At 30.2% G+C, this 15,630-nt stretch overlaps 1 protein-coding gene across 1 annotated transcript in view; it reads right to left on the minus strand.

Annotated features, from left to right (window-relative positions):
• The window catches only part of LOC133182373 (B9 domain-containing protein 2-like), a 613,772-nt gene that overhangs the window by 422,908 nt on the left and 175,234 nt on the right, over nt 1–15,630 (minus strand). The gene's annotated exons all lie outside the window — the stretch shown is intronic.

Here is a 15,630-nt window from a genome sequence, read left to right on the forward strand (position 1 = left end):
TAATTTCAGCCAGTCTTTCAGTGTGTTTTTTTTTTATACTAAGAAGAACATGTATGATGCTTAAATCATATTTTTAACCTTTAATGAGATTGTACTTTGATGAAAGTAAAAAGAATTCAAAGCAATAACAATATTTTTTTATTGGAAAATTGCTTTGAAGTTAATAAATTTTCTTATTCAGTGTTTGAATAAAAAAAATCTGTATTTGTACAGTGTACTTTTGTATGTGCCGTGTAACAGTTATTTTAAAACTAGCTCTCTCTAAAAGAATCACACTTATTGATTTAACTGACAAGTGATTACACAATGTTTTAATTACTATCTTATAAATTTAAATTTATAATTCACTGTTATTGTTTAATGCTGGTTTCTGTCAATTTCCTGGCTTCTCATACATGTATGTATCATTTGTAAACTCTGATTTTTTAACATTATTTTTTGTAATAAAATTGATAAATATATTTTTGTCAAATAATTTACTTGTTAGGGCATCTAATTTGCTGCAACATTCTAATTTGTTGTTGTTGTTTGTTTTCTGTTGTTTTGCTTTGCTCCTTGCAACCATTTGAAGATTTCAACTTGGACACACCATATACAATGTGACCCCCCCCCCCCCCGAAATATGGTGAATCACAGACACCTGACGTTACTTATTTTTCTTTTCATAAAAAAATATACCCCCTACCTAATAATAGGCAGGGGGTATATTTATTTTTATTAAAAGAAAAATAAGTAACGTCAGGTGCTTGTGTGGTGAATCTACATCCATATAATCATGATAATTACCAGCACTTGTTAACATGTTTTAGAACATAACTGTGTCATGTACATTTGTGTTTCAAGAATGTGCTTCATTATGGGAAAAGATTGTAAAAGAAAAGTTAGTTTATAACTATGGCAGCTGTAACTATGCGTACATGTATATACACATATTTTTAGACTCGTTTATAAAAGATACCAATTTCTAGCATAACAGTCCTCATAATCTTGGGTGTTTACAGTAGTTGGTCTCGGTTATGTTCTTGGACTGATACTCTGTGTATCATCTGGACAGAAAAGCAAATGTTTTGTGGTTTAAAAAGAACACTGAAATCGTACGTGGACTAATTTAGATAGAATAATTGGGCACAAACCTTGATTTCAATTTCATTTATAAATGCCATGTTCCTCATCATAACCTCATCATTTTATTTGGTGGCTAAGAAGAAAATGATTGTTTATATATTGAAGGAAAAAACTTTTTTCAAAATAAATTTGTGGTGAAGGTAAATACGAAGAAAATTCCATAGAAGAGAATTTCATGTTTTTTTTTTCTTTTAAAATTTATCTATGAAGAATTTAATTTGACATTTTATAGATGAGTTATCATATTCTGTTGCAACATTCATGTAATTTTTAGTGTAAATTTTCATATTATACTTGGAAAATCTGCAAGTTTTGTTTAATTGTGCAAATGCTATTGTCTAATTTTCTCATGATTTATTTAGATGTCTGGTACTTACAACTACTTTATTTATACACGTAGTACTATAAATACATGTAGTATCTATAAATAATTTTAATACAAGAGAATCTTGTTTATAGTCTAGTTTGGTAATGTAACTATAAAAACATCACACCAGAATAGAGAACATGTTAAGAAATGAAGGGCAAAAACGTCGAAATGAAGGGTTACATTGTAGTTCTTTTTCTGGAGACACTGAAGAAATCCCTCTAAGTATAAGTTTTTCACGTTTACTGCTTACTTGGGTTGTGTGTTTTTGCTTTAATGTTGCAATCATCCATCCCTTTAAAACTACGGGGGTATTAGTACCATATATTTTTAAGTTGGTTATTCCAGCTTTAAAGTTGGTAAGTCAAACTTTAATCTTGGCTTTTCCAATTGTAAAAATGGTAATTCCAACTTTAATGTTGGTTTTTCCGACTTTAAAGTTGGTAATTTCAACTTCCAACTTAAATCTTGGCTTTCCTAATATCAAAGTTGGTAATTCCAACTTTAATCCGGGCTTTTCCAACTTTAATTTGAGCTTTTCTAATTTTTCCTTGCCTTTTTTTCTTTCTTTAATATTACATTTATATTATCAATTTTATTAATGCAAATTTAATACACTGAAACAAATTGGCTAGAGCAATTAAACTGTGTCAATTAGTTTTGACCTTGGCCCTCCCTATGACGTTACATATGATGTATAACTTCCAAGTTTAAAATCCATTATACATGTATTTATCTTAGTTTATCTTATATAATTTTATAGAGGATAACTTCATACAACTCCTTAAATGAGATACCTATTTAAGAGATCAGACATGCATAAATTTGTTGAGAATAAGCTTAAACAAATGGGATCATATTAGGTGTTTGATATACATGTATAGGGTGAATCAGCACAGTGTTTCATGTTTCAAAGACAACTGTATTCAATGTATCAATTTTGTATATGAAAACACAATGGAAATACTTCCTTCTTTCATCATAATTTCATTATTAGATAGTTTCTTTCCAATGTAATTATTAAACAACAACAAGGGTCTAGCTACAAAGTATACGAATAAAACGCATGAAACCGTAAACAGTTGAAAAACTCAATATGAAAGTTGGAAAAAGTTTTAAAAGGGCAAGATTAAAGATGGAATTACCCAATTTAAAGTTGGAATTACTATCATGTTGTAAATTTTGAATTTACTAGGGGGAGGTAAATGCAAAATTTACCTCCCCCTAGTAAATTCAAAATTTACAACATGATATTACCCACCTTAGATTTGGAAAAGCCAATATAAAAGTTGGAAAGGCAAGATTCAAGTTGGAATTACCAACTTAAAAGTTGGAAAAGCCAAGATTAAAGTTGAAATTACCAACTTTAAAGTTGGAAAAACCAGGATTAAAGTTGGAATTACTAACTTTAAAGTTGGAAAAGCCAACTTTTAATTTGGAATTACCAACTTAAAAAAAATTACTTGGCACTAATACGTATCCGTAAAAAAAAAAAAAACCAAACAGCATAGAATACTAGTAAACAGATAAAACAGCATTTTAATTAACCTGTGCATACAAGTAGACTACACTAACATACATAATTCTGTATATCGGTTTTTGATTTCGATTAACGGTGTTGCCATTGTTAATAAAAATAGACATTTCTGAGAAATACTTTCAAAACGCTACTCCTCCTACAGTTCTGATCTGATTTCAATATAACTTGATACAGAAGTACTACACTAAGCAACATATAATCTCTGTATCCGTTTTTGATTTCAGTGAACGGTGTGGCCATGGTTACTAAAATTGAAATTTCTGTGAAATACTTTCAAAATTCTTCTCCTACTTTTAGTCTGATTTCGATATAACTTTGCACACAAGTGACTTCATTGAGTTACATAATACTGTGCATTGGTTTTGATTTTGATGAACGGTCTTGTCATAGTTTCTAGAAATAGAAATTTCTGTGAATTCTTTCAAAAGACTGCTCCTCCAACAGTTTTAGTCTGATTGCAATAAATCTTGCCACAAAGAAACTAAACCAAGTATCATTATTCTGTTTATTGCTGTTGCATAGTTTCAAGTGCAAGTACTATTTTCTCCTCCTTTGTTATAAGTAGAAACCAGTAGAGCTACAATCTCGTTCTAAAGCTTAATTTTGCCCCCAACTCTTGGATTATTTTCTTGAAATAAATTATTTATTAACTTCAATTATTATTTATTAAACAATTTAATGGTCAGATTTGTTTGAAAGCTTATATCATAATCATATAAATTCATTTATGATACTGAATAAAGACTTTATACAAAAAATAGAAGAAAGGTTGCTGACAAAAATCACGCCAGAGCTATCAAAAATTGTATACTAGTATCGTTGTATAATTTTTCAGTGCATACATTAATTTTGAGCAATTTGTCACTTTCCAGATAACTATATAACTATATTTACTAATATGTACTTTGAGAACAGAATTCGATTTTTTGAACTTTCTGAAATTTACATTTTGATCTATAAATGCTGTAGATTAAAATCCCTCCAACTGACAAATCAACAAAACAATCTTGTGGCCCAGTTGATATATGGATCAAAAGTGGGATGGCACCTCCTGTTGAAGCTTTAAGTAAACATACAATCGATATAATGAAAACCTGGTCGATAAGAACTTTGATTTTCCTGTTACTTCTTTGTACACGTAAGATAAGGATGACTTCAAAGTACATGTGTTAAAGCCTTTGAAACTTTACGACATTATTGGAGTATAGACATTTTCTTACTTTCACGTGGGTTAATTCACAACTTTTTTTTGGGTGTGTGTGTTGGGGGGGGGGGGGGCTACGTAATAAAAACAATGTATTATTCGCAGATTTTTGTTTTGTGCATGCTCGTACATTTTGCAAGGAAGCATCTGTGCATGTAAATTATGTTAGTATGACTTTGCATAATTTAAAGAACGAATATAAAAAGACGAAGTTTTTGTAAAGGATAATTTTTAAAGATATATATGATACTTATGCACAGACTTGATTAACTTAAACCATAATACCAACGAATATTGAAGTGTCTGGTTTCCATTTTACATAAAACCAATATTTTTATTTTGACACTAATCTGTTTTAATGTATAGTCTGAGTTGATCTGTACGTACATCTGTGATAAAACGATCAGAACAATTTGTAAATGAGCCATCGTAAGGTTTATTTGGATTAAATGTTCGACCATGCTTCAACTTAATTGCTTCGAAGTGGTCCGATCTATAGTCGATATTGAAACGTTTAATACCATCACTCGTACTAATAAAAAAAGAGAAAAATACTCAAACAATGACACACATTACAATGATATTGAAATATTGTGGTATTCTGCCAAGATACACAGAAGTGTCCATTCAGATAACAATCCCTCTTTAACTGCAAATGTAATTTCAATTTCATTGCAATGTGTTTTGTTTGAAATTTTATTTTTGAGACGCTAAGCAAGTTTTGATACTAGAATTTCAGTACTAAACAATATTAATTTTTCACTTTATTTGAGAAATGCATTTCAATTTTGAATATCCTGATACTTTTCACCAGACATATTTCATAAAATTTATGTGTTTCTGTGTGAAGCGTTATGATAAACTAATAAAACCGAAATAGAGTACTTATATTGGCATTTTAACTATTATTTTATTTTAAGCAGACAGAATTGGCAGCTTGTCTCTACGTCATTTCTTCATTTTAGCATTAAATAAGGCCATTTAACATTGTTATTTTTCATCGGTTGTAGCTCATGAAGGCGGGAGCTTACTTTCAAAGAATCTAAAAGAAATATCACATCCTCCATATGTAATATTGATTTATAACATTATATAGACAAATTTTATTCACATATTTACGGAAGCGTAATAGGGCAGCAGCAGTATCTTTTATTAATTTGTTTTAACAAATTACTAATTTGTTATAACAAATTATCAATTTGTTATAACAAATTAGTAATTTGTTTTAACAAATTGATAATTTGTTTTAACAAATTGATAATTTGTTATAACAAATTACTAATTTGTTATAACAAATTAGTAATCTGTTATAACAAATTAGTAATCTGTTATAACAAATTAGTAATTTGTTAAAACAAATTAATAAAAGATACTGCTGAGGCCCTAATACGCTTCCGTACATATTCTACTTGTGCTTAAAATATTGCTGATAAATATGGTTTTGTTTAAAAATACAATAAGACTTCTGCAAGTCATCCTGGAAATTAAATTTAGTGCACTTTGAATAATCATTCCCATGGAATCAATAATACTTGATGACTTTGACGATTTCAGTTGCTGTACCCAGAAATAATGTGATGATTAACAAAAACAATCCTCTCACACCCTGATCCCAGGTTAACAATCCTGTTAATAAATGACCAAAAAGTAAAATCAACAGATATCTCACAAGTACCCCTCTCAAGCACCCTTAGATAAGAAGTTTGGCAAGCACTCAGCGTGACTCGATACTGCCACCGATATATGTGTGATTCTTCAGAACTGTGCAGTTCCAATAATCTACGATGTTAATAACTATCTGTTCCAATCAATTCCACATATCTCACTGAGGAGCTCGGTGTATTTAAAAAAATAATTTTTTTTCTCTCTCTTCATGGTTGACGGATCAGTACTGAGGAATGATAATGGTTTTAATTGTTTGGGACGATCGGGTAGATTGCGGACTGGCTTATACGGTGGTACTTTTAGGACACGTAATTATTTTTTTTAATATACCAGGAAAAATATTTATCTCGTGAAAACGACATATTATCTCGTGAAAACGACATATTATCTCGTGAAAACGACATAATATCTCGTGAAAACGACATATTATCTCGTGAAAACGACATATTATCTCGTTTTCACGACATAATATCTCGTTTTCACGAGATATTTTCTCGTGAAAACGACTTACTTTCTCGTTTTCACGAGATAATATCTCGTAAAAACGAGATATTATCTCGTGAAAACGACATATCATCTCGTAAAAACGAGATAATATCTCGTGAAAACGACATATTATCTCGTTTTCACGACATAATATCTCGTTTTCACGAGATATTATCTCGTGAAAACGACATATTATCTCGTGAAAACGAGATAATATGTCGTGAAAACGACATAATATGTCGTGAAAACGACTTATCTCGTGAAAACGACATATTTTTTCGACGTTAAATTTTGTTACATACATTGAACAACCTGATTTAGTATTTTGCTATTCGTTGTCAAATAGGGTTGAAGAGTGTACAAGAGAGGAAGTCATTAAGGAATGCTTTCATTTTGGTTTCAAAGATCATTAAAAAAATATTAAGAAATTTCAGAATACAAATACTACAGCTCCTAGATAAAAAAAATGTCGCATTAAGGAGACTAGATCCAAACAGTTTGGAAAAAATGGCAAATATGGTCATAACTCTTTTTAATTCGATCAACAGGAATGAAACTCAAACTTGATCTGTATCTTAAGCTCAGTTATAGGGGACATTTTGATTGAAATTGCACAGGGTTACACAATATAATGTATAATTATAATGTAACTATGGATGTATAACTTAGTATACATGCTCAATGCAACTTTTATTTAATAAAATATAATATTATATTAACATATTTATTGTCATCTATCTCAATCACTGACAAATAGATTTGAAAAGGCAATAATAAGTATTTCAGGATAGCACATTGTCTTGTCAGAAGGACATTAATTAATATAGCTCACAATACAATATACCAGAAGAAAAAGTTTCTCAAATCTAGCAGAAAACTACTTGGTTATGAAAGAAAGCATGATCCATATATAATAAGTATGTAAGTGAAATTGGGGAAAAATAATCAATTTTGGTAAATATGATTTTCTAAAATTTATTTCACACAAGATTATATCTCGTTTTCACGAGATAATTTCTCGTTTCCGGGAGATAATAAGTCGTTTTACGAAATATTATTTCGTTTTCACGAGATAATATGTCGTTTTCACGAGATAATATCTCGTTTTCACGAGATAATATCTCGTGAAAACGACATATTATGTCGTGAAAACGAGAAAATAAGTCGTTTTCACGATATATTATGTCGTTTTCACGAGATAATATCTCGTTTTCACGAGATATTATGTCGTTAAAACGAGAAAATAAGTCGTTTTCCCGAGATATTATGTCGTTTTCACGAGATAATATGTCGTTTTCACGAGATATTATGTCGTTTTCACGAGATAGTTTTTCGTTTTCACGAGATAAATATTTCCTGGTATCTTAAAAAAAAATTATTACGTGTCCTAAATGTACCACCGTAGGCTTACACTTTTTTCTTTATGTGAAAAGTGACACTCCATTTAACTGTGCGTAATTGATACATATCGGTAGGATCTTTGTGTTGTTTGATCCCCTGTGTCACTTTTTTGACAGTTCATATGCCACTATGAAGGAACTTGGTGGGAATGTATAGACGGAGGAATTTGAAATGAAACAAATTAATTTAGGATTTTATCAACATTTTTTATGCAGCTATATCTAAAATAAAAAAAAAATGGAATGATAATAAAGTGAGGTAAGTTTTAAGTTTTATGATATTTCAGTTTATTTTTCTACTTTAAAGATTTATAGTCTTTGAATTCTACTTTGCGACTTGTTCCGTGCACATGTATTCTAGAGATGTTAAATGTCAACGATCAGTGAATAGACAAATCTAGTTAATATTAAGATAAAAATCAAACTGGCAATGTACCTATCAAAATTAAGACTACCCTATCATTTATCAATTAAATTTTCACGATTTAATTGATAATCGACCCCATATTGCGTACGTAGACAGAGTTAAGGACACTCTTTTAGCTTAAGAACAAGTTTATTGTCTAAGGTGTAGACTTTATGGATGGTTTAAGATATCAGGTTTCCTCTTTATTTTTATGATATACGCCTCATTTGAGTTCATAGTTTTTCTATTTTACTTGTCTTTGTGTTTATGTATGAATATATTAATTTTTCAGATCGTTGTCCTGGGCAGTAGCAGAAGTAAAATGTAGCAGAATACCAAGTGTATTTCCAGAGTAAAAGGTAGGAGTTTTTGATTCAAAATTAAAATTCTGAATCTATGGAAAACTTCTTGTCTTTCCCTTATGCCACTTGGAACTTTTTTTTTTAGAGATAGAATGAACTTGTGAAATGTGTATATATAGAAAAGACTTACCAGAACTCCCCAATAATGCCGATATTTTACTGCATTATCAATATAAAGAACTAACAATTCAATATTAAATCTATTATTTTGTAAAAATGTAATCCCGGAGAGGTAGTTCTCTGTGCTGATTTAATTTTTACAGAATATACATGTCTTGAAACCTAATATTACTTTAATCAAAAACTAATAACCGTAAATATACTCGTACACAAACTCAGAACTCGACCAAAGAACATTTAAAAACAGATATGAAAAACTGAAAAAGAAAAGCTTAACTCACTGTCCATTGACGAAAGAGGATTCATTATTGATAGTTCATTGTTTGACGGGGCAATTCTAGACTTATTACCTTCCAGATTTCTCAGGGTCTCAAGTTAATGAGGTAATTTGAATTCTTGACTATGACTTGAAAAAATCAATGTTTGAAGTTTCTAATATTAGACTAAATTAGAAGAATCATTTAGAATTCTCTCTCTCTCTCTCTCTCTCTCTCTCTCTCTCTCTCATACAGAAAATTGCTAGTATTGGAAAAATTTATCAAAAGAAAGTTTTAGATTTTGCTTTCTGTTATGCTAGTCCATACCCTGGAACCATTTTTTAATTTATTTTATTTATTTATTTATTTTTTGTAAGATACCTTTATACCAGGAGTCCTTTAATTTTTCTAATTACTTTGTCTTTATGTGTTTAATCTATATGCAGATTTTTACAACTGTGTATCTGAAGTATTATGCAAATGAGCCATTATGAGGTAGTTAGGAAATCAGTGCTGATTGGTAGTCTATAATCTGCATGAATTCAGCTTTATATAAAAAAAAAATCGGTGGAAGAAATTCCTACACCAATCTTACGCACGTTTAATTACACATTGATTTCATCTTAATATAGACGGATGGGGGACATAGAAAACGAAATGGGCGAAATTATACTCTGAGAATGATTGCAGTTTTGATTTTTGAGTCCAAGTTAGGCCAATAATCATCACTGTAAAACATTTTTATTGCATCTTTTTCGATGTTTAAGTGTTATGTTTCAAAGAAACTCATTGATAGCGGTCGGTATCACAAACTTTGACCCAAAAATAAAGGTTTGGCCACAATCGATGGAACGTTGATGTAACGTGACATTAAGTGGTTAAATATCTTCTTTAAACACATACCAAAAAAAAAAATAATAACGATAAAAAAAAATCATTGTCCCACAGTAGAAGCATCAAAGTAAAAGCTACTAGAAATCAATTGCATTTTTCAATCATGGAAGCATATAAATTGATTATCGCTTGACATTAACCCTGTAAACAAAGTCCCAACCTTACCTTGGCTTCTACTTTCATTGTGATCGACAATAGTAATGTTCCATAAAGTAAAGGTTTAGGTTCTTTAAGGTAGACAACACCATCAGCCTGCTGCAATTCAATTCTTTATTCCCTCAAAACTGGATCACTGTACAAGAGGTACATATATAAACGAATACAATGTACAGACCAAGATCAAAAATAGACAAGTATAAAGAAAAAAAGTAGATTGACATGTGATTAGTTATAGAAGATTCAAGAAGGACATTTTTAAAAATTATCTTAATAAATTTTGACAACGATGTTTGTATTTTTACATTGCGTTCATTAGTTCATGTTAGAATTTCTTTACAATATCTATTTTGAAGAAATATTTTTCTGTCGTTCGAGAAGTATCTACATTCCATATCATAAGAAAATTGTTCAACAATACTTTTACAGTCACAAATGGTACATGCTCTTAAATGTTTATCAATATTCCTTCTTCACTCACCAACGCCAGCAACTGTCGGAGGGTTTCTACGAGTATTACTTTGAGGACTTTTAGAGTAAGTGTGTATTGAAACTCGTACTCTCCAATAAGTTTAATTGAAAGAAAAATATATGAAGAGGCTATTTCACCACTTTTCGGGTTACTCTCAAAGAAATACTTTCTAATTGATTACAGATAATTTATGACACTGCCTGCTTTAAAATGAATATTGACTTACTTAATAGTTTCAGATAATGTTAAAAACATTTTTCAAGTTTGAATCTTTCTTAAATCTTTCATATTTAAAAAAAAAACAACAGATTTTGCTTCAAACACAGAGTGTCAGTGTGAATGTATTTACCAGTATACATATTTTATACACTTTTTATCAGTTAAAGCCAAGAGGTGAAATATCAGGTATACAAGCTTGTGCGAAGTTTTTTTTTTCCAAATCAAAAATGTAAATAAAATTTGATATCGAAGATAATTAAATAAGAATAATAAAAATCGTTAATGCCCAGAAAACATTTTTTTTTTAATTTTACGTCAGTTTATTAAAATCAATATTAATTTAGACACAGACTGGCAACTGTTCAAGTGAAGAACATTATCATTTACAACGATAAATAAAGTAATAAAGTAAACAAATAAATAAAAAATATGAATCATAAAAAATTAATTCCAGACGGAAACAAATATCACAGGCACACCCCATCTTATTTAACAAATTTAAATACTAGTCCTTATCTTATCTGTTAGTATAGTACTTTTCTTCTCTACTAACAGTATATTCTTTTGAGTGCCAAGGATCAAATGAAGAAACATCTTATATCTTGTTCTTAATCTTTTTCAAACGAGTCAAAGTTTGATAAAATTTGGATGTGATGGAGAAAATATTGATTTCAGTCAAAGATATTCTTGGTACTTAAATAATTACTTAACGAACAAATAAAGACAAACATGATCTTACCATAGAAGGTACAAGAAAATTTTAGCAGGGAAAGAAACAGAGTTACTTCAGGGGCACTGTCTTTCTGGCATATCTGTCTTCTTCAATGGGAGGAATATATTGGTTTTGACTTGGTTGTCTGTTTTTTACAAAAAATCGTGTCTGGCTCATAACCCTCGAATCGTGTTTGGTTCATACCTGTAACCCTCGGACTCTTGGTTGGAATTGCTTCAAACTTTAGCTGGTTGTTGTCCATGACCTAAACCTGAGTCTTGATCTGACTTTAAGTCATACATAGAAGGTCAAGGTCACTGGGTAATGATATAGTGTTATGATATCTCGAACCTTTGATTTGAATGGGTTCAGTTCTCGAAAAACCAAAACTTTTTACTTAAGGTCAAATCTCAGAGGATTATGATGGCCAGGAGTATATAAATGGAGGAGGACGGAGTGTTTCTGTATGTGCAGGAGATACCTTATTTCTATTTTTGATATATCAAGCAAGAAAAAACAGACATATCAACCTTCAGTTCAAACAGATTTCTCTTCAAAAGGGAAATCTATGAATAATATTACATAAGTCACTCTTCAAGAGCGACTTGTATTTGATGCTCTAATGTATACAGAGAAAAGAAAAACAAGAAATAATTCATATATTTATTTTAAATTCCTTTTCAAATGAAAATTTAGTTCTTTATAGATAACTAGGACAACTTGTATTTTTCAAATTATGAAATCAAGTGCATATTTAGACAGTTTAAATAGCAATGCAAATATTATTTTGTCAAATCACATTTATAAAAATAATGACATTGCACAAACTTCAATCTACCAAGCCACCAACTTATTTAACGGTTATGTGGAAATAAAGGAATTACTTATATATAAAAAAAAAACAACAACAAAAACAATCTGTCTAAGCAAAATTATTTGGGCGTTGTTCTAAAACCTTTATTATGGACAGCTTTAATTGAATATCTATACATGTATACACATTTTGGTTAGCTAGGCTTTAACATACTGGAAAAGCAAATGCTTATTTTCGTACCTACAAAAATTATCAGTCGAAATTACTGAAAGCAAGAAACGTAATTTTGTCTGGCAATAAATAAGTATTTAATTAAATTCAGTTCATTTTAAAAGATTGAAGAATTAATCATAGATTAGGGGAAAAGAACCCTTCCATGAACGACACAGCTAAGCCTTCTTCACTTTTGCTCTTCTCCTATAGACAATAATCCCAACGAGCACTTCTATAATGGTGCAGCTTAATTTTCCAAACAATTATTTTAAATGATACTCTTTGATACAATACAATTTATGTGTACTTTAAATATTTGAATTGTACGTCTTTCATTTTCTTTCTTTCTATTAGCTGGAAATGAAAAACTATTGACAAAACTGTTTAATATGAACTGTTGTCGTAAAACAAACACAAATACCAAACCCTCTGCCAATATCACTACCTCTCGAAATTGTATCTATTGAGTTTAATCAGGTTATAAAATGGACCGTAAAATATTGATCGGCAAACTTGTTTCTTCATTTTATTATCAAACGGTAGATATACAGGACAATATCCATATAGATTTAGGATTTAGCAGGGACAAAGTGAGATGTAAATTCATGTTTGCACTTCTCATTTACCCTTTATGGGGAACACAGTTTGCCAGTACTCGTCTAAGCACTGTTCGTATATGTACATGTATATGTATATGCCTATGTATTGGTCAACGACTGTAGATAGATTTAATTTTTTTTTCAATGTATGCAGCAGCATAAATTGTACGTTGTCTTTGAATTGTTTTCATTTTTCTACCCTCGACAATATTCTTAACCCTTTGGTAAAAAATTAATCAGTTTGCCTTATTTGAATGATCTTTTCAAATGTTATATCCAGTTTTATAGGTTTTCATTAGACTGTCAGAGATTTTAAATTCAAACAGAAAGGAAAAAAAGAGAGGAAAAAACTCATTGTTGCTTTCCTTACAATTAATGAAGATCAATGAAGCATAAATAAAAGGTAAAATGATTGCTTATTCCATTGTATCTTTTAGCAACAAAATTTCATTTGATGACGAAAATTTCAGACCAAGCTCGTTAAGTATCCACCATTCTATTTTTTTTTTAATGCAATTTCGTTACTCTTAATGAATACGAGCAATAACAGGGTTTAATTCTAGATCTGAAGTTCAAAACCGCCCAGGTGGTGACAGAAGTTTGATGTCCAGTAATACTAATCGCACATGTCAAAGAGATAAGCGTGTATAAAATCTTATAAAAATTCAGATAAATGCGTTCAACAAGGAGACCTTTTGAACTAGCTGTTCTTCTTTTAAACAGAAGTTTAATCCGCTATCATTGGATAGTATTGTACCGGTCCCTTATGTTTACCTGGAGATTTGTGCTAGCTGTAATTTTTTGAAAAAGAATGTTTGATTTCTCTCCGGAATCTTTCGATTTTTAGATAAGAATTTCAAAGAATGTCAGGTCGTTAGATAAAGGGTAGAGGCGAAATTCGTGCGAGATATAGATGCTTCTACATTTAGAAACATTTCTTCAACTTTACCAAGAAGGCATTCTCATCGTGTTAGTTTAAGAGATTTTCTTCATCTCAATGGAGATATTTTTGTTTATTTACTTGTACGAAAACATGCAAGTAATAATGTAAAAAAAATGTTGAAATCAATTTCAGATTAAGTCTGAAATGAAAGAAATAAAAGGAAAAACAATCAAAATAGAGAGGACTTTGGGAAGGATCTTTATTTTAAAAAAAACCACGATACTCAGTTCCTTATCAGTGCAATTATGTAAATTTATCACCCATTTATTGATTAACCAAAAAAAAAAATCTTCTAGACGATATTTATAATTCATAAATAGGATAATTCTACAGCTATTAAACTAAGTATATAGGGGTATTTTTCATTTGCTTGTTCCGTGCATTTTGGCTTCATTTTTTTTAATGGTTTAATGGATGTCAATTTGAAAATTTAAAAAAAAAATCTTACTTTCTAATCAAATAGTGATGGAATCATTTTTTTTAAATAATTCAGAAGGCAAACTTTAAATCTTGTTTTTCCCCATATTGATTTCTATTGAAATACAAATAGCGTAATTTAGTTTTCCTTGTTTGCAGAGAATTCTGTGCGTAGTTATTGATAACGAATATAACATGAAAATTATACTCGTATATTAAATGAATTTAATACATGTGCATGTAATTCATAATATTATCGATCGCACTGAAACTCCAAGTATGCGGTTATTCACTATAAACTTTGCTTTTTGAAAGAAGCACTTTTTTTCATCAGAACCACTATGTTTCTCTGCTGATTACTCAAGAATAGAAAAGATTTTCAAAGAATTAATGCATTTTCACTATATCACCAAAAGAGCCTTAACCTCAGAATCTCTGACTCATGGACCTTGAATTTCACAACCTGGAATAGGCACTCTTTCTCATCATATCTTTGCAAATAATTTGTCTGCTAAATACTCAGGTGAAGAGAAGATTTTCAAAGAATTAATGCAGTTTCACTATATGACCAATAAAACCCCGCCCTATACCAGAACCCCTAACCCAGGGGCCATGAATATCACAATTTTATAAGAAGCACTCTTGCTCATGATAATCATACACTTAGTTTGACGCTAAATAAACAGAAACAGAGACGGAGATATTAAAAGAATAAACACATTTTCACTATATGATTTATAAAGATCTGCCCTAACTACAGAATCCCTGATCAATTATGAATTCATAATATTGGAAGAAGCATTCTTGCTTATCATAACCATGCACTTAGATTGTATTCTAAATACCCATTTTCACTATATGAGCAATAGAGCCCCGCCTTACCCTTGACCCAGGGGCCATGCATTTCACAATTTGGAAGATGCAGTTTTGCTCATCATATCTATGCACTTAGTTTGTCTGCTAAACATACAATGGGAGAGAAAAAGATTTTTGAATTTATGCATGTTCACTATCGTTGAGCGATTCCAGAAAAGAAGCTAAAAATGTTCAAATGTTAACGCACGACGAACGACCACGGACTAAAACAGATAGCAATAGGTCACTTGAGTGACTCATGTGATCTAATAAAATTAAAGATATATAAAATTTTCTCAGCATTCATCGAGTATGCGTATATTTAGAAAAAGAAATTCTTTTATGTTCGTATTACAGTTATACTATAAAGAATTTTAAGTTCCTTTTTTAGCACAATCTTTTTT

Source organism: Saccostrea echinata, unplaced genomic scaffold, assembly GCF_033153115.1.
Source record: "Saccostrea echinata isolate AGI-Se365-2 ecotype Australia unplaced genomic scaffold, CSIRO_AGI_Sech_v1 ptg000009l, whole genome shotgun sequence".
Lineage (NCBI taxonomy): Eukaryota > Metazoa > Mollusca > Bivalvia > Ostreida > Ostreidae > Saccostrea > Saccostrea echinata.